Source organism: Notechis scutatus, chromosome 7 (genome assembly GCF_049901735.1).
Source record: "Notechis scutatus isolate UNSWTSFEM ecotype Mainland chromosome 7, rNotScu1.2, whole genome shotgun sequence".
In the NCBI taxonomy this organism is placed as follows: Eukaryota; Metazoa; Chordata; class Lepidosauria; order Squamata; family Elapidae; genus Notechis; species Notechis scutatus.
The window spans coordinates 22,066,049-22,086,692 of NC_142015.1; the positions used below are offsets into that span (position 1 = coordinate 22,066,049).

The following is a 20,644-nucleotide window of genomic DNA, read 5'->3' on the forward strand; positions in this document are numbered from 1 at the left end:
TGAGAGTTTGATGAAATGGCCGTCCCTGCACCAGGCCCACATTTCAAACTATTCCCCACCAGACTGAAGCAAGAGATTGAAAAAGACCTCCGGTTCTCATTGGAAACAGGCTCAAAATGTGTAAATGCAGCTTCAAATTCTAGGTTGCTTCGGCACAGTTTAGAAAATGGAATGTCTAAAGCCAAGCAGGGATATGAAAGCCGCTGCTAAGGCATGGTTTTGTTGCACAAGGAGAGCCAGAAACTCAGGCAAGGGAAGGTTTTGAAAAAAGAGCATATCTGTAGCATTTGGTGCTCTTTGAGTTAGGTTGTTGTTGTTTTTTTTGCAGACTTTTCATGACCCAATTAGGTAACATCATCAGATCTAGAAAGGAGTGAGGTTTGTGGAAAGGAGGAGGAGGAGGAGGAGGAGGAGGAGGAGGTGGTGGTGGTAGATAAGCACAAACACAAGGATGAGGAGAACAACAATGACTGGGATCCTTGTTGCTATCTGAGCTTAATTGTTTTCTTATAGACATTTCATGACCCAACTAGGTAACATCATCAATGCTAGAAGAGAATGGGTTTCCGCTCTTTTTATATACCAGTGGCTTGCCCTGTCAATGTTGGTGGGGGTGTTCTTGGCTTGGCTGTTGTTTATTGTTTACTGTTGTTTATTGTTAGCTTGTTTGTCTGAATTGGTAGTTCCTTGATGAGAGTATGGTTTACTTCTTGATTATTCTTCCAATGTTAATCTTGATGTTAATCTATGCTCCCCTGGTTATTAATTGCTGGAGAGGAGGAGAGGATGGAAAGTTGGTGATTAAAGTCCCAGTTGGGTAGACAGTTGCAATGGGTTAGGGAATAAAAGCAGACTGGAGGAATTCTTACCAGACATTTTTGTGAGATGCTCAGCTGGCAGAGAAGCCATTTCAGCTTTACACAATGGCGCCATCTGATGTCACCAACAGGCATTGATCTGAGCTTTAATAAAAGGCGAACCTTTTACAAGGGGCAGGGGGGGATTAATCTGAAACTTTCCAAAGCACCCATCCCTTTGCTGTAAATGTTTAGTTTGTTTGCCTACGATAACCCTATTTCTTTTCTTCCAAAAGCACCGCAGACAAACCACCCTAATAAAGTTGCCAAGGAACAGAACGCAAGCGAAGCTGCACGGCAACGAAATAGCAACAGCCACAAAGGGCAGCAAGCAACCGCAGACATGTGCCCATAATGAAAGTCCGATGACATTTTCTGATGCCTAGTTTGACATTTTTTAAAGTATATAGAGAGCGGGAAGGAGAGGAATTGTTTTGAGAGAAGAAATACCACGGATAATAAATCCTTTCCAGTTTACCTACTTTCCTGTTCCAAAACCTTCACAACAATTTTTTTTTCCTCATGAAAAGCTAGTCTGCTAGCTAGAAAATAGTCTAACTCTATGGCATCTAACAATGTTTTTCTTTGGATGGGCTCACACATCGTGCCAAGAAAGGATTTGTTTAAACCAAAGTTTGTAGGATTGTTTGTTTGTTTGTTTGTTTGTTTCATGCCAGAAACATGGAAGCATCCTTCTGTGGTGAAAGAATTATTTTGGTGACATCACCATTGCCCAGGGATGCTCAGTTGGGGGTTCCTTTTGTGTACCAATGAAGTTGCCAATCAAAATCATCATCATCATCATCATCTTTTAATGACTCCATAATCCCTTGCAGAGTGGAGTCTGGGCAACTGAATGGAGATAGCAGAGAGTTTAATGGCCAGATGCCCTTCCTGTCGCCAATGCAGAGTTTTGTTCAGCGGATATATTCTCTTTGTGCCCTGAGAGAGATATATTTGCCTCTACCTAAGATTGAACTCACAGCTTTCTGATTGTGAGGTGAGAGTTCCACCTCTAGGCCACTGTCCGACTCCTAAATTCCCCATCAAAATGGTACCTGTTTATTTACTTGCAGTTTCGAACTGCTGGGTTGGCAAGAGCTGGGGCGTGTGATGGGAGCTCACCCCACCCCGATGCAGCAACAGGTCTTAAACATGGGCCTGCCAATCATCAGCCCAATGTTGGAACATTGTGAGCCACCACATCCCTAACAATTTGTAGAATAAAACACCATTGGCTGGCTTTTGGCATTACACTCAACTGCCATAAGACACTTATGGGCAGGAATTACATAACGCTACACAAAACTTAAGTTAAAAAAAAGGTCAAATGTTCCAGAATCAACTGTTTCTCCCCCTTCTAATGTTGCATTGTCCAAATGCCAAATAATCAGTCTTGCTGGATTCAGGAGAGAAGTTTTGGCCCTTTGGTAAGATGCTAATTTGAGGATGAGTGTCTTCTCTGACTTCTTGCACTCTCCGGGATCTTAAGAAGAAGCTGAGATCCTCTATGATGGCAATATGGAGATCACTTGACCTTGGAAGCCTTCCTTTTCTATTACTGTTAGAAATTCATATAACACCACAGATCAAACAAAGAAAACAGTCACCATGTGCTTTACTGCTCAACTGTTTTCACTGTAACAGGAAACTACTTAGAACAAAAGAGCATAGAGTATATACCATAGATCCAAACTTGTAAACACTGCCATCTACTGGCTGAATACTACCGTAGTTGTTGCATAAAAATACATTCCAACAATTACTGTAGGGTGAGAGTGGTCACTGGGGAGTGAATTCATCTCAGGTCATGGCCCAAAATTTGAAGGAACGTCAAGAAGCTCAGTTGGGCTCTCCACAAGCTCTTTTCATAAGGGTTGAAAGACCGAAGAGCCATTTGAAATAAGTTTGCTGTTTTTCCAGGGCAGTAGAAGAGATCATTGAATGAAAAAAACCAAGGGCCATTCCAGCCAATCAGGATGCAACGGAGGGGAGAAACACTCTCTGGCCTTAGCAAACAGAGGATAATCCTTCTCATAATCCCGGTTCTGCAACCCTGCCAAACCTTTGAACTTCCACTTCAGCTCGAGTGCGCTCTTTCCTCCACCACCACCCTGCTCCCACTTCCCTTTGCCTTTAATCCTTAGAGAAAATAGACAATGGAGCCTATTGCCTCTTTCTGATCTCTTCCAGGACTCCTTCTGTCTTCTTCCCGGCAGCTCTTGGCTGTTGGTTTTATTTATTAGCTGGCCTCAATTTCCCTGAGAGAATCAACATACAACCCATGGCACTTATGAGAAAGCCCCCCCACCCAGCAAAAAAAAAGAGGGCAATTGCTTTAAGTGAGTGTGTGTGTCATTTTGTATAATTTGGCATTTTTGGATGCTGCTGCTGTTATTGTATTATTATGGTTATTATAATTATTATTCTTAGAATGGTGGATTTACAGACGGCTGTTATGTATAAGATGGGTTGACAAAACCAGAAATGAGGAGGTAATAAGGCACCTGGGAAAGCCAAGGGAAATCATTGAAACCATAAAAAGGTGGAAGTGAGAATATATTGGACACGGGATGCAACACCTGAAAAAATACGCCAAACTTCATTTCATCCTCCAGGGAAAGGTTGAAGGCAAATGAGGTCCAGGCAGGAGAAGAACATTGTGGCTTCAAAATCTAAGGGACTGGTTTGGACAAAACTCAACAGCACTTTTTTGTGCAGATGTTGATCAAAATAGGATCGCCAACATGATCGCCAATGTCTGATGAAGGATATGGCAGAAGAAGAAGAAAGAAAAGGAGGAGGAGGAGGAGGAGGAGGAGGAGGAGGAGGAGGAGGAGGAGGAGGAGGAGGAGGAGGAGGAGGAGGAGGAGGAGGAGGAGATGAAGATGAAGATGAAGGAGAAGGATGGTGCTATTGTATGGTGGGTACCATTTTTCTCTTTCAAGAGCAGTGCATCAGAATTCATTTTAATGTGTGCCATTGTGACCAGGTAGCCCTCGAGTTACGACCACAATTGAGCCCAAAATTTCTGTCATTAAGCAAGACATTTGTTAAGTGGCTTTTGCCCCATTTTTTGATCTTTCTTAGCTCCATCGTTAAGTGAATCACTGCAGTTGACAAATTGGTAACACGGTTGTTCCGTGAATATGGCGTCCCCGTTGACTTGGCTTGTCAGAAAGTCGCAAAAGGGGATTCACATGAAATATGTACCTAATCGACACACGACTGAAATGGAATGGATTTATTTTATGTTAAAAATGAAAAAAAAATTGAAAAAAGAAAAAGAAAAAGAAAGAATCTGAGCTCCTTTTGCAAGAGGGAAGACCATGTGAATTCTGGATTTTTATTCCCAGCCAAGGCAAATCCTGACTTTCCCGACAGGAACTTTGGTCAGTATTCCACAGAGGTGGTTAGCAGCCGTGCAGAACCTTTGACCCTCCACCCCCCCACACACAAAATATCTTGATTAGTGTTTCTTTTCAGCCCCATTTACCTACGCAAATGCTTCAGTCATGGCCGAGTGAGCACATCTTGGCCACTTACTTTCCATTAATTCAACAGGAAAATTGGCAATGCCCAGTATGGCTTGCCATGTCACTTTCTCCATAATCGTGCAGGGAACAAAGCTCCTATTGAACCGGTTAATGACTTCGCTTCTTGTTTTCCTGGCTGCCTCAAATAGGATTCTGCAATAACCGAGAACATGGCCATCAAGCGATGTGCCAGCAAGACAGTTTTTGTGTGTGTGAGAGAGAGAGAGAGGGTGGGGTGATATCCAGCCAGTTCTGACAGGTTCTGGAGAACCGGTAGCAGAAATTTTGAGTAGTTCAGAGAACCGGTAAATACCATTTCTGACAGGCCCCGCCCCCATCTATTCTCTGCCTCCCATCGAGTCCCAGCTGATCGGCTGGATCTTCTTTGGTTGCCCTGCATAGGAGAATGGAGCTGGAAAGCAGGTTAGTGGAGTGGGAGGGAGTGGAGATTTTGCAGTATCCTTCCCCTGCCATGCCCATCAAGCCACGCCCACCAAGCCACACCATGGGCACCAAGCCACGCCCACAGAACCAGTAGTTTAAAAAAATTTGAATCCCACCACTGGTATGTGTGTATGTGTGTGTGTGTGCGCACCAACTTTTGTCACGACCCCTGCCTCTCTGCTCAGTGATCCAACACTAGCAAGGAAGCATAATCTCTCTCTCTCTCTTTCTCTATGCCACGGGAAGATCTTCCTGCAAATTTCTGCTAATCAAGCTGCACTTAACCGTTTTTATTCTTGCCTAATAGCAACCCTAGAGGTTCAGCTAAATAAAAGAATATATAAAAACAAGTGTTGTGATGATGTGGCTTCACACAACATTGCCCCAGATGATGAGGGAGATCACACATGATATTAAGAAGGCGAGGGGGGACGAATCATTAAGAGAGGATTTAGTGACAAGAAAACTAAAGGTGGCAAATGAATAATATGTTTCCAGGCCTTGGAGTTTTTGAAGAAAAAAAGTCCTCTAGTTGTGCCAATGTTGCGTGTAGTAGTTAAATTTTACAGATACTGATTAACAGAGTTGGAAGGGACCTTGTAGGTCATCTAGTCCAACCCCTGGCCCAAGCAGGAGACCCTACACCTGGGGTGGGCAAACTACGGCCCGCGGGCCACATCTGGCCCGTTGGTCATTTTAATACGGCCCGCCTCTGGAAAAAAAATTCCCCTCTGAAAAAAAAAATCAGGGCCGGCCAAAGAGAGACCGCGCGCGTAAAAATCGCACACACAACACGGAGCTGGGCAGCTGCTTCCTGGTGGCGGGCCGAGGCCACCGCCCGGGAACGCCACTGCTTTCCCTCACCAGGGCTGGGTGGTGGCGTGTTGCCCTGCGCCGCGTGGCCCCCGCCTGGCAGTGCACTTCTCGGCTGGTCTCCTCCTTCTCGGCCATACAGAACAAACAGGCAGAGAAGGAGGAGACCAGCCGGCTGGTTGGGGGAAGCTTTCTGCGCCGAAGAGGCAGCTACTAATCTCCGGCTTTGCTCCGCTTCTCCAATGGTCCGGCACCACCCTGTTCTATGCGCCGGCTGCTCGGACTTGCTGAGCCTGACACATAGAACAGGGCATGCTGCAGGCATCTCGCGACAAGCCCCAGGACATGTGGTCACCTGCTGGCTGGCTGGGCCAGGCCGGGCTGGAAGAGGCACGTTCTCCAGAAGGAAGAAAACACCATTTCTGACAGATGGCAGTTTGTCTCTTCTTGAAAGCTTCCAGGGATGAAGCTCCCACAACTTCCGAAGGCAACTTCTGTTTCATGGGTTGATTGTTCTCACAGTCCAAAAAATTTCTTCCTTATTTCCAGGTTGAATCTCTCTCCTTGTTCAGTTTCCACCAATTATTCCTTCTCTGGACTTCAGGTGCTTTGGAAAATAGCTTGACCCCCTCCTCTCTGTGGCAGCCCCTCAAATACGCTTCGGAGTGTCCTGTTTCAGGCTCTAAAGCCAGCAATAGAACATTGACAAGGTACTGTTTGATGAGGATTACAACACCCAGAGTTTCATTTGACAAACACAAGAAGAGGGCTGTTTCTAAGGTGAACGTTCAAAAGCCGGAATAGCAGAGCAAATCTCCATCATCAAATTAATGACATCCTTCAAGCAGCCCCTGAGTTACAATGGTTTGTTTAATGAGCATTTGAAGTTACAACTGCGCTGCAAAAAGTGATCGATGGTCATTTTTCACATTTGTGACCGCTGCAGCATCCCCTTGGCAACTGACTCATACTGCTGCAGTGTCTAAATAAACAGAATAATTTATTTTATTCTAAATTCTATTTTATTCTATTCTAAATAGAATAATAGAATGGAATAATTTTGTCTTTTTAAAAAAAAATGCCAACAGGGTCGGGGTAATGCCATGGTTTAGTATTGAGAATTAGGAAGTTCTGGAAGAGAAACCCAGAGGCATTCTATAATGCAAGGCACTTCTTAAGGCCAACTCCATCTCCACTGTTATCCCTTATCTGTTGGGTTTTTTTTTTATGAGCGTAGATCTCCCTCTGGTGGAATTTTCATGAAAGACCTGCTAGATATCTGAAGAATACAAGACATCGATGCTAGCCTCAAACACCCATAAAACATAGAATTATAGGACTGGAAGTAACTTTGGAAATCGTCTACTCATTGGTGGGATGCTGCCGGCTTAACAACCGGTTGGGTGAGTTTGCAGGTGCCTAAGGCGCTTGCATGCAGCACTGAAAATGGAGCATTTAGAACAGGGCTGTCCAACCTTGGCCCCTTGAAGCCTGGCGGACCCCTGAAGCCTGGAGGATTCCCAGCTGGCGGAAAGCTCCAGAATTCCCTGGCTGGGGAATTCTGGGAGTTGAAGTCCGCCAGGCTTCAAGGGGCCAAGGTTGGACAGCCCTAATTTAGAAGCTCAGCTACTTACCTTCTAAGTCAGCAAAGGTAAGTAGAACAGCAAAGGGAGGGAATCAGCTGTGCCATGAGATTGAGATGAGCTACAAAGCAGAAAATAAAGGACATGATAGGGCTGAGGCAGGTGGGTGGGACCAGCTGATCGTCGTAACTGCCAGTTCACTCAAACCAGTCCAAACCAGCAGCATCCTACCATGGCTTCTACTCCAATCCCTTGTTCAAGGCAGGAGACCTTCTACCATCCCAGTCCAACAGTTGACCTGTCTAGTTTTGAACACCTCCAGTGAAAACCCATTTGAGTTCATTGTTGTAATCTTTAAAAGAAAAAGAAAGAGACATTTGGGAAAGCACTTTTAACATTAGGACTTTTTATTCATAGTTAATTAAAATGTGAAAACCCCCAAGAACCAAGGCAACGTAAATTAAACTAAGATTTTTCCCAGGATTCATGCTGTTCGGGTAGCAATTTCAAGAAATCTCAATTTGTCACAGATGAAGAAGAGCAGCTGGGTAAATGAAAGGATGAAGCAGCAATGGACCTCTCTGCCTTCAGGCACCACAACATCAAAGGAGCAGTTTGGAATTAAAAAAAAATTGGGAGATGGTCAATAAGAAAGAACTCCACGTCTACACATGAAAGCATCAGGGCAGCCAGGGGAAAAGAATGCGGACGGATGAGCGTCCTACCTTGTGGTCTGGTCTAAGTCGTGGATATTGAGACATGGAGATCACTATCAGATGGACTATATTCAGTATCTGAACATGCCTGGAACATCACTCTGGAGACACTGAAAGGTAAAGAAGTACAGATAGTATGGAACCTCTTCCATCCCAAGGACCCGGCCCATAGATTTCCAGTGCCCTCCTCTCCTCTGCCTTCTGCGTATCCATGCATCAAGCACTGGGCCCTACTGTTCCTCCTCTTCCTCATCCGCCACCTCCAGACCTGGGGGCTGTTGACTCTCCATCTGAGGACTGACGGATGGCCCAAGCTCCGCCTCTGCCTCTCTTTCTCTCTCTCTGCCAGCTCCATTCCCTCTTCCCCCTTGGAGCTCTCAGGTTGCCCTGATGCTGACCCGGATTCCCACACTTCCTCCTCCTCTGATTCGGCTGCTGGAGGGGCCGGCGGCCAACAGGCCACACAACACTATTCCTCAAAGTACCTGAGGGCAGGACACGAAGTAACAGGTGGAAACTAATCAAGGAGAGATCCAACCTTGAATTAAGCAGAAATTTCCTATCAATGAGAACGACTAATTGGGGGAACAGCTTACCTCCAAAAGTTGTGGGTGTTCCATCACAGGAGGTTTTTAAGAAGTGGTTGAACAGTCATTTGCCCTGAATGATTACAGGGTCTTCTGCAGGGGGTTGAAGACCTCCAAGTTCCTTTCCAACTCTGTTATTCTGTATTCTGATCCTAATCCAAACATTTCATTCCAATTAAGTCTTACCTGTTCCTCACTTTATCCACCCTCTCCTGCATGGCGTCCTTTCTCATGTCATTTGTAACAGAATATACTTGAGTATTGCTAGAAAACATTAGGTATACTGAAATAAGTTTTAGTATTTGTATAATAGAAGAGCCACCAAAGTCCAAAATTAACCTTCTAAAAGGCTTTCTTTAAAAAAAAAAAAAAAAAGTATCTTCAGAGTCCTAATCTGAATAACATAGTTTTTTCAGAAATGCATTTATTCTTATTAATTTATATTAAACAAGATCTGGAAAATATTGGCCAGTGGAATGCCATTTATATTTTGTTCACTTCGTTCTATTGATTTTTTTTTTTTTTTTTTTGCAGAAGAATCTTTTTCACTTGTCATTGCGATAGGCATTAGGTTTTACCTCCAGCGCATAAACTGAATTCTCATTCGGTCCTCCAGAAACTCCTGGCTAGAACTGCAGGAAAGTTTGATGTCAGACATACTTGAAAAGTCCTACAAAGTTCAAAGAGAGAGGGAGGGGGGGGAGGAGGGAGGGAGAGAGGGAGAGAGAGAGAGAGAGAGAGAGAGAATATATATACTCATCTGGATGAACACTATACAGAAGCCTGATGATGGCAGATGAGATTCTGCCGAAACGTTGCTACAACTTTACAACTACAATGACGTGGGAAAATACCCGAACAAAGCTGAAGGCCATATATATATATATTGGTTATTGGTGTCAGACCTGCATATATATATTGGTTATTGGTGTCAGACCTGCATCAGCTTGAACCTCTAACAACAATCCTTAACTCCATTTATTTATTTATTTTTCCATCAAGTTTTTTAATTTTATAACATATAAAAATTCAATTTTCAATTAAACAGTGCGTTGTCTGGGTACAAATAGTTTTAGGAGATAGTAATCAAAATATTTACAACAGTGTTCATTACTTTAGTATTGATTCAATAATATTAATAATAACAATAATAATAATAATAATGTTTACTAATCCATTTTAACATACCTTTCTTTTATCAATGATCCTTTCCTTATATTTCCCTGTTTCTCACTCCTGTTTTTATCAACTAACCATTGATAAAATAATTTCCACGTCAACAAGTATTCAGTTTCTTTCTTTTCCTTAATTGTAAATGTTAGCCTGTCCATTTCTGCACATTCTAGTATTTATTAACTCCATTTATTGTGAAAGGTATCATTTCGTAGAAGTCAAGTGAATTACAGTAACCAATACGGTTCTCGGCTGAATAAACAGAGGGATAGAATCAAAATCACATGAAGTCTTAATATCGCTTTATAATGCCTTTGTAAGGCCACACTTGGAATTCAGCATCCAGTTTTGGTCACCACGATGTAAAAGAGATGTTGAGACTCTAGAAAGAGTACAGAGAAGAGCAACAAGGATGATTAGGAGACTGGAGACTAAAACATATGAAGAACGGTTGCAGGAATTGGGTACGTCTAGTCTGATGAAAAGAAGGACTGGGGTGACATGATAGTGATGTTCCAATATCTCAGGGGCTGCCCCAAAGAAGAGGGAGTCAAGCTATTCTCCAGAGCCCCTAAGGGCAGAACAAGAAGCAATGGGTGGAAACTAATCAAGGAGAGAAGCAACCTAGAACTAAGGAGAAATTCCTGACAGTTAGAACAATTAATCAGTGTTGCCTCCAGAAGTTGTAAATGTTCCAATTCTGGATGTTTTAAAGAAGAGATTGGACCGCCATTTGTCTGTAATGCTGTAGGGTTTCCTGCCTAAGCAAGGGGTTGGACTATAAGACCTCCAAGATCCCTTCCAACTCTGTTATTCTAAATTCTAAACAGTAAAGCTAGTAAGCAATACCTTTCTCAATAAATGGAGTTAAGGATTGTTCTTACTTAGAGGCAAAAGCTGAGGCAGATCCAACAATTGGTTAACTCTCACTCTGGTCATCCCAAAGAGAGCAAAAGGAATTATGTTGCTGCAGATATACAGATACAGATTGACAAAAAATAATCTCCCTTTTTCTATTTTATAATATCCCCCCTAAAGTGGGTTGGGTTGAGATATAAACTTGCAGCCTGAATATGGATGTATACTTGACTGTCTCCAACACAGCAGTGTTTTTCCAAAATACTAACTCTAGTATACCAGGTATCTAATTATACTGTAGATGTGAATATATAATGTCAATGTACAAGCTTCCTACCTATGTTTATGTGGGTGTGTATATTTGAATGCACAGCATTCCAATTTTGCAAACAAGCTCCACATTTATTTTTTGGGGGAAATGTATTAAGCGTGAGCCATATTTCACAGATTGTCAAACGTATATCCAAACAACCCCTGCTCTGTGTTAAACAGAAGGCCTCCAGGTGAGGATTCAGCCTATGTATGCCTATCTTGGACCAAAATTGAGAACGGCAATGACAATCACTCCCTTGAGCTCAGAATGAACCCTGGACCAAAGGAACTGAGGCAAAAACATTGTCACCTCAAATTTCTACAGGTAGTCCTCAACTTATGACCACAATAGGCAACAGAATTTCCACTGCTAAGCAAGGCGATTGTTAGATTGCATTGTTGCACCCAATTTTGCAACAACCACGATTGTTAAGTGAATCACTGCCATTGTTATGTCAATCACACGGGCATTAAGTGAATCCAGTTTCTCCCATTGACTTTGTTTGTTGGATGTCAACTAGGAAGGTCACAAATGATGATTGTGTGACACACACACACCCTCCCCAGGATGCTATAACTGTTGTAAATACATGTCGGTTGCCAAGGGCTCAAATTTGGGTGAGATGCTGGGACAGTCTCACAAATGTAAGATTGAGTGATAAGTCACTAGATAATTAGATAACATCATCAGTGCTACCATAGAAGGGAGTGGCGTTTGTTCAGGGGTGGGATTCAAAAACCCCAGCAATTGGTTCACTGCCCAGTTGCTGGTTGGGCGTGGCCATGGTGAATGTCGCCTACCAGAACTTCCATTTTTCACCTTCCATTTTTCACCTTCCCAAAGGTCCAGAGGCTTCCCTGGCACCTCTGGGAAGGCAAGGTGGGCAGGGCCAGCTGGTCACTTGACGAACCAGGTGCAAATTTAACATCCTGTTTGCCCGAACCGGTGCAAACCAGTAGAATCCCACCCCTGGGTTTGCTGCTTTCTAGCACTGATGATATTATCTCATTGAGTAATGAAACATCTGCAAGAAAGCAACCAAGCTCAGAGAGTGCTGAGGACCCTACAGTTCAATCCTGAGCTATAAATATTGTCAGAGCATTTGCAGTGTGACTACCATTATGAGACAACCCAGGAGCAAAACCCAGCCCACACTGACCCAGACATTTAACAGTGGTTTATATACAACAATTATATACAGACATATATGTGGTAGGCAAAATACCTTACAAGTAAGCAAACTTCATCTTAATTCTACACACGGAGAACTCTGCAATGAATATTGGACACAAGGAGAGAGAATACTCCCTCTATAATGGCTGCCTTACATAAATACCTCTTAAAGGGATAGAACCCATCCCCAGTCTTAAAGGGAAATACTGATGATAGGTGTTTTATTCTTATTGCATCAGCCACATCTGGTCAGCTTCACTGGTGATCGGCTCTTAAATCCAAAGACCTTAACAAATATTCCCTTCTACTGTGATCAGCAAGTGTTTGAAGAGAAGTTTGAACCACTGCAATGCTCTAGCATTTTTTAAAATGACAAATGAGATCGTAGCAAAGATCTGGGACATCATCCCAACCCCAGAGTTCTTGCAAGTTGCAGACCAGCTATACCTTTTCTTAAAAAAATATTGTATTGATATTCCATATGCATTGTTATCAACATCAAGACATCTTTTACATTTCCTTACATTTTTCAATATATGATTACTTATTCCATTACCATTACATCTTACTCTGGTTACAAATCAATATATTTCATCTTACACTTCAATCTTTTCTATAATATATATATATATATATATATATATATATATATATATATATATATATATATATATATATATATATATATATATATATATATATATATACACATACACATACACATATACATATACATATACATATACATATTTACATACTTCCTCATTCTTTTCCTAATTGCCATTTTATTTTATTTTTATTTCTAAACCACTCATACCAGGCATACCAGGCCCTATAATATATTGAATCTTCTTTGTCTTTTAATTTCAACATTAGCCTGTCCATCTCTATATAATCTATTATTTTCTTTATAACCATGCCCTCTGATGGTATCCTTTTCTCCTTCCAAAGTTGCACATACGAAATCCTTGCAGCTGTTAGTATATGTAATATAATGTACCTATCTTTTTTACTACATTTTATGTTATTATACCTAATAAAAAAATTCTGGATCAAATTCAATTTTCTGATTTATAATTTCCTATAGCCATTGTCTGATTGTATTCCAATATTTCTTCACTTCTGGGCATGTCCACCAGATGTGAAAATAAGTGCCTTTTTGTTTCCCGCACTTCCAACAATTAGGGTTTAAATTAAACATTTTTGTCAATCTAGCGAGGGGGGGGGGTAGGTGCCACCTGTAGAACATTTTATACAGGTTTTCCCTATATGCTGTGGATATGGTTAATTTGTAATTTAGTCCCCACATTTTTTCCCAATTTTCCAAATCTATATTGTGGCCAACATATCGACGACATTATTTCCTTTGATCACCTCACACTTTTCTCTGAAGACAAATTGGAGGCAAGTTGCTTACTAGGAGAAAGCAATGTGCAGTTTGCTCTTTTGAGTGCCATCCATCCAATGACCTACCATAGGTCTAATCTTGGATGGCCTCCTGTCTTCGAACTTCTCCCAAGTTTCCGGTTTGGAGCGTGCTGCCGCTACATCTAGGCCGACCGAAGGAAATATGCGGACATCAGATCTGCTTTCATTCTTAAAGCCTGTTCGGTTTTCTGATTTCTGCCTAAAGATCTTTACAGCTTCATCTTCAACCTACAGAGAAAGACCCACACAGATAAATCCTCAACTTACGACAGGTTGCAATCAGCCAGTGGAACAGCTTGCCTTCAGAAATTGTGGGTGCTCCAACACTGGAGGCTTTCCAAGAAGAAACTGGAGAGCTGTTTGTCCAGAATGATGTAGGGTCTCCTTCTTGAGCAGGGGGTTGGATTGGAAGACCTCTAAAGTCCCTTCCAATTCTGTTATTCTGTTATTCTGCCTTAGTGATTATTAAAAGATGACAGACTAGGGAAAAGGAACTTATGATACACACACACACAAACACACACACACACACCTGGTGTCACCTGATCACTTAGCAACAACCCTTATATATGACTGTTTGCAGCATCTTTGCAAGTCACATGACCTCAATTTATAATTTTCTTTTTCAAGCCTTTACTTCCAGCAAAATGTCCTATAGCAAACAATGAGTTTGCTCAACAAGTGTGGCATTTGCTTAATGACCACTATGCAAAGATTGTAAACTTGAAAGTAGTCTCATGATGACTACCAAAGTTGCGGCCTCCATTAGAGTTGTAAGTTGAGGACTAGGCTATATATTGATAGGGGAAGAAAGCCATAAGCCAGTGGTTTTTCAGAACAAGGCACCTCTTACTATAAAACAAAACAAAAAGCCTCAAGAGAAAGCATTAAGGATGGACAGAGCATCACGGTAATCCAGAAACTTGTATTTGGGGTGCATGAACATACATTTATCTTTCATATATCTCCTTCTGTTGGCTGGAGAACATTCTTGGACATGACTCAGTCTAAATTCAACCTTCACTCCAAAAACTATTTAGCACCCTCTATTTCAGATTTAGTGGAACGTCTTGCCTCCAGAAATTGTAGGTGCTGCAACCCTGGAGGTTTTTAAGAAGAGATTGGACAACAATTTGTCTGAAGTAAGATAAGTTGTCCTGCCTGAGCAGGGGGTTGGATTAGAAGACCTCCAAAGTCCCTTCCAACTCTGTTATTCTGTTATTCTAAGCCTTCAAGTAGATCAACACTCAACACCCATGAATTATGTAGGACCAGGATAGTCTGCGTCAAACTAATTTTAGCCAGTGCTGCCAAGTAGACCCAGAATTTTTTAATAAGAAGACTATGGTGTCAATGCAACCACTTTCTTATTGCTGCCCAGAAAACAACCTGGGTATAGAATATAATAGAATTACAGAGCTGGAAGGGACCTTGGAGGTCTTCTAGTCCAACCCCCTGCTTAAGTAGGAAACCGTACACCATTTCAGACAGATGGTTATCCACTCTCTTCTTAAAAACTTCCAATATTGGAGCAATTTACAACTTCTGGAGGCAAGTTCTTCCAAGTTAGGTATGTCCTTGGAGGCATCAAAACTCAAGCTTCTTGATCAGCTTCTTATTCCAGATCAAAGACAGCCTTCTCCTCTCCCACCCACATCCTTGTTCTGGATGGGAATCTCTTCCATACTGGTTACCTACCGTTTCAGCATCACTCACTTACCTTTCTTAGCCAATGCTCCAGTACAGTCACAATCTCTGGTTCAACGACAGCATCATCCTTAAAGGAGAGGAAAGGGGGAGGGGAGAGAATTCAACAGAGGATCTTGTGAATCATCTTAGTGTCAACTCTCGAAAGGACTCTAGTGCCAGGGTTCCAACAATTGCCCTAATTAAATCATGAGCCTCGACCCATATGAAGCCAACTCTGAGACGCATAATTTACTATCACCTATGACCCTGTTTCTCCCCATCTCCCTGAGTGTGTCACAGATCAGACTCTCCAATGAAACACACATTCACGGGCTGGGTGTCATCAATCACACTCTCCAATGAAGGATTTTCATGAGCAGAAGATCCAGTAGCCTAGGCTACAATCTCCACAAGATCAGAATGGAATGTGCTTCTGGCCTTCATCTGCCACACTGCTCCATCAGGCCTCCCCCCGCCTTCTTAATGTCAACTCAGAAACGGGCATAGGAATGATTTACGAGTTGACATTAGCTGAAGTCATACTTCACTTTGCATCGTTTCTAGGTTGCCATGCATATAGGAAGAGGGGAGGAGGATGTGAGGAATGATTTCCTCTACAGTGCCAGGCATAACAGTGAGGACCAAGGTCATCTGAACGTGCCCTAGCAATGGCAGGAGGGAGTGATGAGAAGTTCATCGACCGCTTGGTTGGTTAACTTGACCTTGTGTCACAAGGGGGGTGGACAATATCTATTCTTTAATTTTACCAAACCACGGGAATCATTCAGAGTTGGCTTCACCTCTGAACGTGCTGATATGATGTACCCAATAAACAGGATCTTTGAGAAAAGCCACAGTCTCAGAGTCTTGAATTGACTGGGAGCATTACTTGGATGCTTAGTTTCTTCTCTTGGTTCAACCCACTTGTTCTGAGGATCAACCACCAACTGATGTCCTTACCATATTTTTCCCAGCTGGTAAAGGCCGTCTAGAAGCTATGCGGGAAAAAATGAATGCTGTCCATGTAGTAATTATCATCCCAACTCACACTTAGAGTACTGGGGAAGCCAAATCCCCGTAGCCACAATTTTAGCTTTGTATAAAGAACTTCTGGATCTTTCAAGTGAGAGTGATGATTTTGTTGACCAAATCCACCCTATGCCAGCAAAGGATATTGCCTGGGAAACTGTGATGTCATAATAGAATAGAGAAGTGTGTATCTCCATTGGCTGCGTTTCTCCAAGCAGAGAGGGTAGCTTTTTCTTTTGAATATTCTTTTCCAGGAAGAGAGGCACGGAGATAATACAAGCAATACCAAACAGACATTTAGGTCTTTTCATGACCTGGTCAAATGTTTCATGGAAAACATAGTACAGAATAAAGCTGAAACTGGTTCTCTTCTCATCCCAGAATGTAGAGTACTGAATGATGGATTTTAAATGACAGGAAAGAAGAATCCAGTTGAATATAAAATAAGAAAACAAAGCTATTTTGTAATGATCAGATCAATTTTCTAATGTTATAAAGGGAGAAAATGGATCATAAGTTATCGTTCATGCTTTTATCTGGATTTCCTTCCTGAGGAAGATGTTGGATGGGGGATCTACGTGGACCTTCCCAACATCAGGTTCCAATTATTTTTATGAAAGAAGAAAGAAAAACAAAATTTATATAGCATATGAAACTGCCGTTATTTTCTTAACAGTTTAAAATAGAAAAAGCTTTCCTTCCTTTCTTCCTTTCTTCCTTTCTTTCCTTCTTTCTTTCCTTCCTTCCTTCCCTTCCCCTTCCTTCCTTCCTTTCCCCTTCCTTCTTTTCTCCCTTCCCCTTCCTTCCTTTCTTCTTCTTTCCTTCCTTCAAATTGTTGTGTATTGGAGGCAAAAGTATTTTTATTGAGAGACTTTGGGTATCAAAGCTAACTTGCTGCTGAAGTAGATTTGAACCCGACAGCCCTGTCAATATCTCATTTGGACATTTGTTTTATTTTTAATTGTGTTTTTAGTGGATGATCTTATGTGCATTTCATGCTTTGAGTTCATTTATGAAATTAGAAGGCTGGCATTGGATCTGCTTTCATGCATCACATTCAGTTATAAAATTATAAGCGTAATTGGATCTGCTTTCAATCATTACACCATTGCGTGAGCATCTGAAATGTGGTTATTTCAATTCAATTATACAAATACAATACTATATCAAGTTGCAGCCATGGGTAAGTAGGAGGTAGAGCCTAGAAGGTGGAGCTTCCCTCTCTCCAATCCCATCTCCCCAAATGTCCTTGTGGCTTTTTTCTCAATTGATCCATGTTGAGCTTTTTTTTTCTTTTTAGATAATAAAGTCTTCTTTTTTAAAAAAAGAAATATTAAGTTTCCACAAGAAATAAAAGAAAAATGCCTGGAAGAGCATTCAAACAAACAATGTTCTCATGTGTTGCCTTTCTATCACAATAGACTCACCTTGGACTTTGGAAATACAATCACCACCATGATTTCTGAAGAATAATATCAGGTACAAGGATCCAGAACAACTCCACAAATAGGTCAAATCAAATCAGTTTCTTTATTGTTGATCACCTATTTTACAAAACTCTTCCCATACTTTTCTTAAGAACCAGTAGATGAAGGCTTGAACGGTAAGGCCTTTGCCATTTTCTCCCATGGATGTCTATGGAGATTCTCAGCTCATCCAGCTCATAGTCGTCCCAAAGGTTCTTTTTTCAAAGGCAATTGGACTTTGAAAAGCACCTTTGGGACTTCCTCCCATGGAAGTCTGACTTCATGCTGGAACACCTTTTTACTTGCTCCTCTTCTGTTGGTGATTCCAGGTGTTGAACCCACCATAAACACAGAGCTTAAAAACCTTGATGCCTGAGAACAGTTGCAAAACAAGTTGTCTGGAGCTGGATCTGAGCAATGTCCAACTTAATGGTTATTGGGGCAGCATATAATGCTTAGTAATCAGTCAGTGTCCTGTCCACTCTTTCTTCCATAACTATTTATGTATTTAATTCACAGCACTTATTGACCAAATCTGGCCAAGCCTATCAAGCACAAGAAATCAAGCATCCAGGGAGTTTAAATGAATATAGGTTTATTGTAGGCTAATGCCCTCTACAAGAATCTTAACTACTAATGATCAAAGAAAATTGGCAGTAGATAAGAGACAACAAAATTCAGGATGGCCTGGACTAAGATCCCTTGTGAGCAAGAAGGAACTCAAGACTGATAACGTGTTTGACTCCTTCCTCAGGCTCAGCCTGGTCATCTCCTAAAAGTCCAAGGGAAGTACATGAGCAAAGATGTAACAAGTATCTTAATATTTATATGTTTTCAATTGTAAATAAACACTGGAACCCCACTGGGGAAAGTCCAGGTGTCCATCCTTGATAAATATTCAGATTATAATTTTGCAGGAAGAAATGTTTGATTGGAAAGTTTATGCACCATTCATTCTCTTCTGGCTCGCAAGAGGTCTTTTATTTTATTTTTTTAACAAAAGCCAGCATGATGTTTGTGTGTGATTTCAGAGTGTAAATTTGCATGGATGTTTCTTCAGTTCAAGTCCTCCATGCTCATCATATCATACTGGATAATAGCAACAACCACGATCCCATACAAATGCAAAATTGGACACAGTAGAGCGTTGTTGTTGTTTTTTTTGCAAATGTTTATTTATATCAAAATACAAAACACTTCTGAAGCAGAGTAATGTTACATGTGGAGCAATTAAATGATATTTTTTTCTTGTACTCAATTCCAAAGCCCATCATTCTCCTACAGAATAGCAGGTTTAACATAACATAGCAACACTGCCATAATTTCCTTTACAGGGTGCACATCTTTTTTTTTCCAAAAATCAATAAAATAATAAAATAAAAAGAAAGGGGGTAAAAGTAAATTCATGAACATGCAATGTTACTGAAGGTGGATTTGCTGAGTAGGCTTATAAAATACCAGCAGGTGGAAGGGGTTCAAGGCAGGCCATCCACTTTTAAGGCAGGGGACCATGCATTTTAATTCACTGGCAACATACTAGCTGCCCACAGGGGATAACATCAGCAGCAGAGAAAGTGGTTTTATTGCTTAGAAGAATCTTCCATACTGTATGTGGCCATTTAAAGCCAAGTGTGCTAAGTTTGAGGAAGGACCAAAAGATCCACTCCAGATAAACGGAGGAACTTGGCAGAAAGCATGATCTACCTTTGCTTTGACCACATGAGGGACCTCCTCTAACTTGGTCACACTGGAAGATAGGAGACCAAGGGATCAAACTGAACCCACATTCCTGGATATCATTACGTCTCTTCTGGTTTTGTCACTCTCAGAACCAAAGACATTCCTTAGTGTTAGGATTATTTCTCTGTAAGGTCCTGGAGGAGTAGCTAATGAACTCAATGCCACTGAATCTCTAAACAGGTTCAAAAATTCGATGGCAGTCCTATTACATGCTAAATTCTGGTTTATCTGACCATGATTTACTGAACAAACCACATCGACTGGGTTGGCATATGGTCTACAAACCACAACAGCTAGAATCAATGGTTTCAATCAATCTTGGTGGGACACAGATAGTTATCCTTTAGCAGCTGTATCAATCTTCCCCAACTTTGTGGCATTAGATATATGGGCCTTTATATTCCTGCAGGGTTCTCTTGGTTGACAAGTCAAAATGCTACAAGAATATGTTTTCCAGGATATAAAGGTTGCATATTAAAGCTGCCACCAAACAATTTCCACAACTGCAGTGTGTCAATGGTGGGTTCTCTTTATACCACAATCATCCTTCACGTTTCCTGCATTGCTTTTGCAATCTGTTCCACATAAATGCCTAGAAATTTCCCTTTTGAGTGTCTACCTGCTGCTTGTTTCAGTAATGGACCAATCTTTTATCTCTGCATTTCCTCAGCCAGCCATGCTGGTTGGGGAATTCTGGGAGTTGAAGCCCACACACCTTCAATTTGGCAAGGTTGAGAAACATTGTTCTACCTAGTTGTTTCTTTTTGACTGTGTGAGATCTAATCAGAACCTGAGCGTTCTCTCCAGCATGCTAATTAGGAATTTTGACTTGTCAATTCAAATCATCTAGGATGCACAATGTTGGGGAAAGTTGACTTTGCCTTCCAAAAATCCATTTTAAGCCACCACTAATGTACTGATTTGTATTTGTGGAGTGCAGATACACCACTCTTTCTGCTTTTTAGCTTCTTAAAGACTGTTGGGGTGGGGGAAGCATGACAGACGCAACTAAAACAGAGCATTGGCTCTTGTGACGTTACCTTCACCTGCCTATTCTCTCCTCCAAGCAAAAATTAATTAGCACCAAGTCATGGAGGAAATTCCTTTTACATCACCCACTAAAAATACAGGGCAAGGAAGCGGAAATTGGAGACATGGAACCAAGCAGTTTGAATTTAAGAAGAAGTTTTTTTGAATTCCATAGAAGAATCATGGGCAACCTCAATTTCATTTCTGCTG

At 41.5% G+C, this 20,644-nt stretch overlaps 1 long non-coding RNA gene across 1 annotated transcript; it reads right to left on the bottom strand.

Moving 5' to 3' along the window:
* Positions 1 to 7,678: 7,678 nt before the first annotated feature.
* LOC148130053 (uncharacterized) lies at positions 7,679 to 9,208 on the bottom strand. Its single transcript, XR_015750327.1, has 4 exons — positions 9,115 to 9,208; positions 8,723 to 8,800; positions 7,959 to 8,059; positions 7,679 to 7,818 (listed from the first exon to the last, which is right to left on the bottom strand). It is a non-coding gene; the product is annotated as an uncharacterized LOC148130053 (long non-coding RNA).
* Positions 9,209 to 20,644: the final 11,436 nt, after the last annotated feature.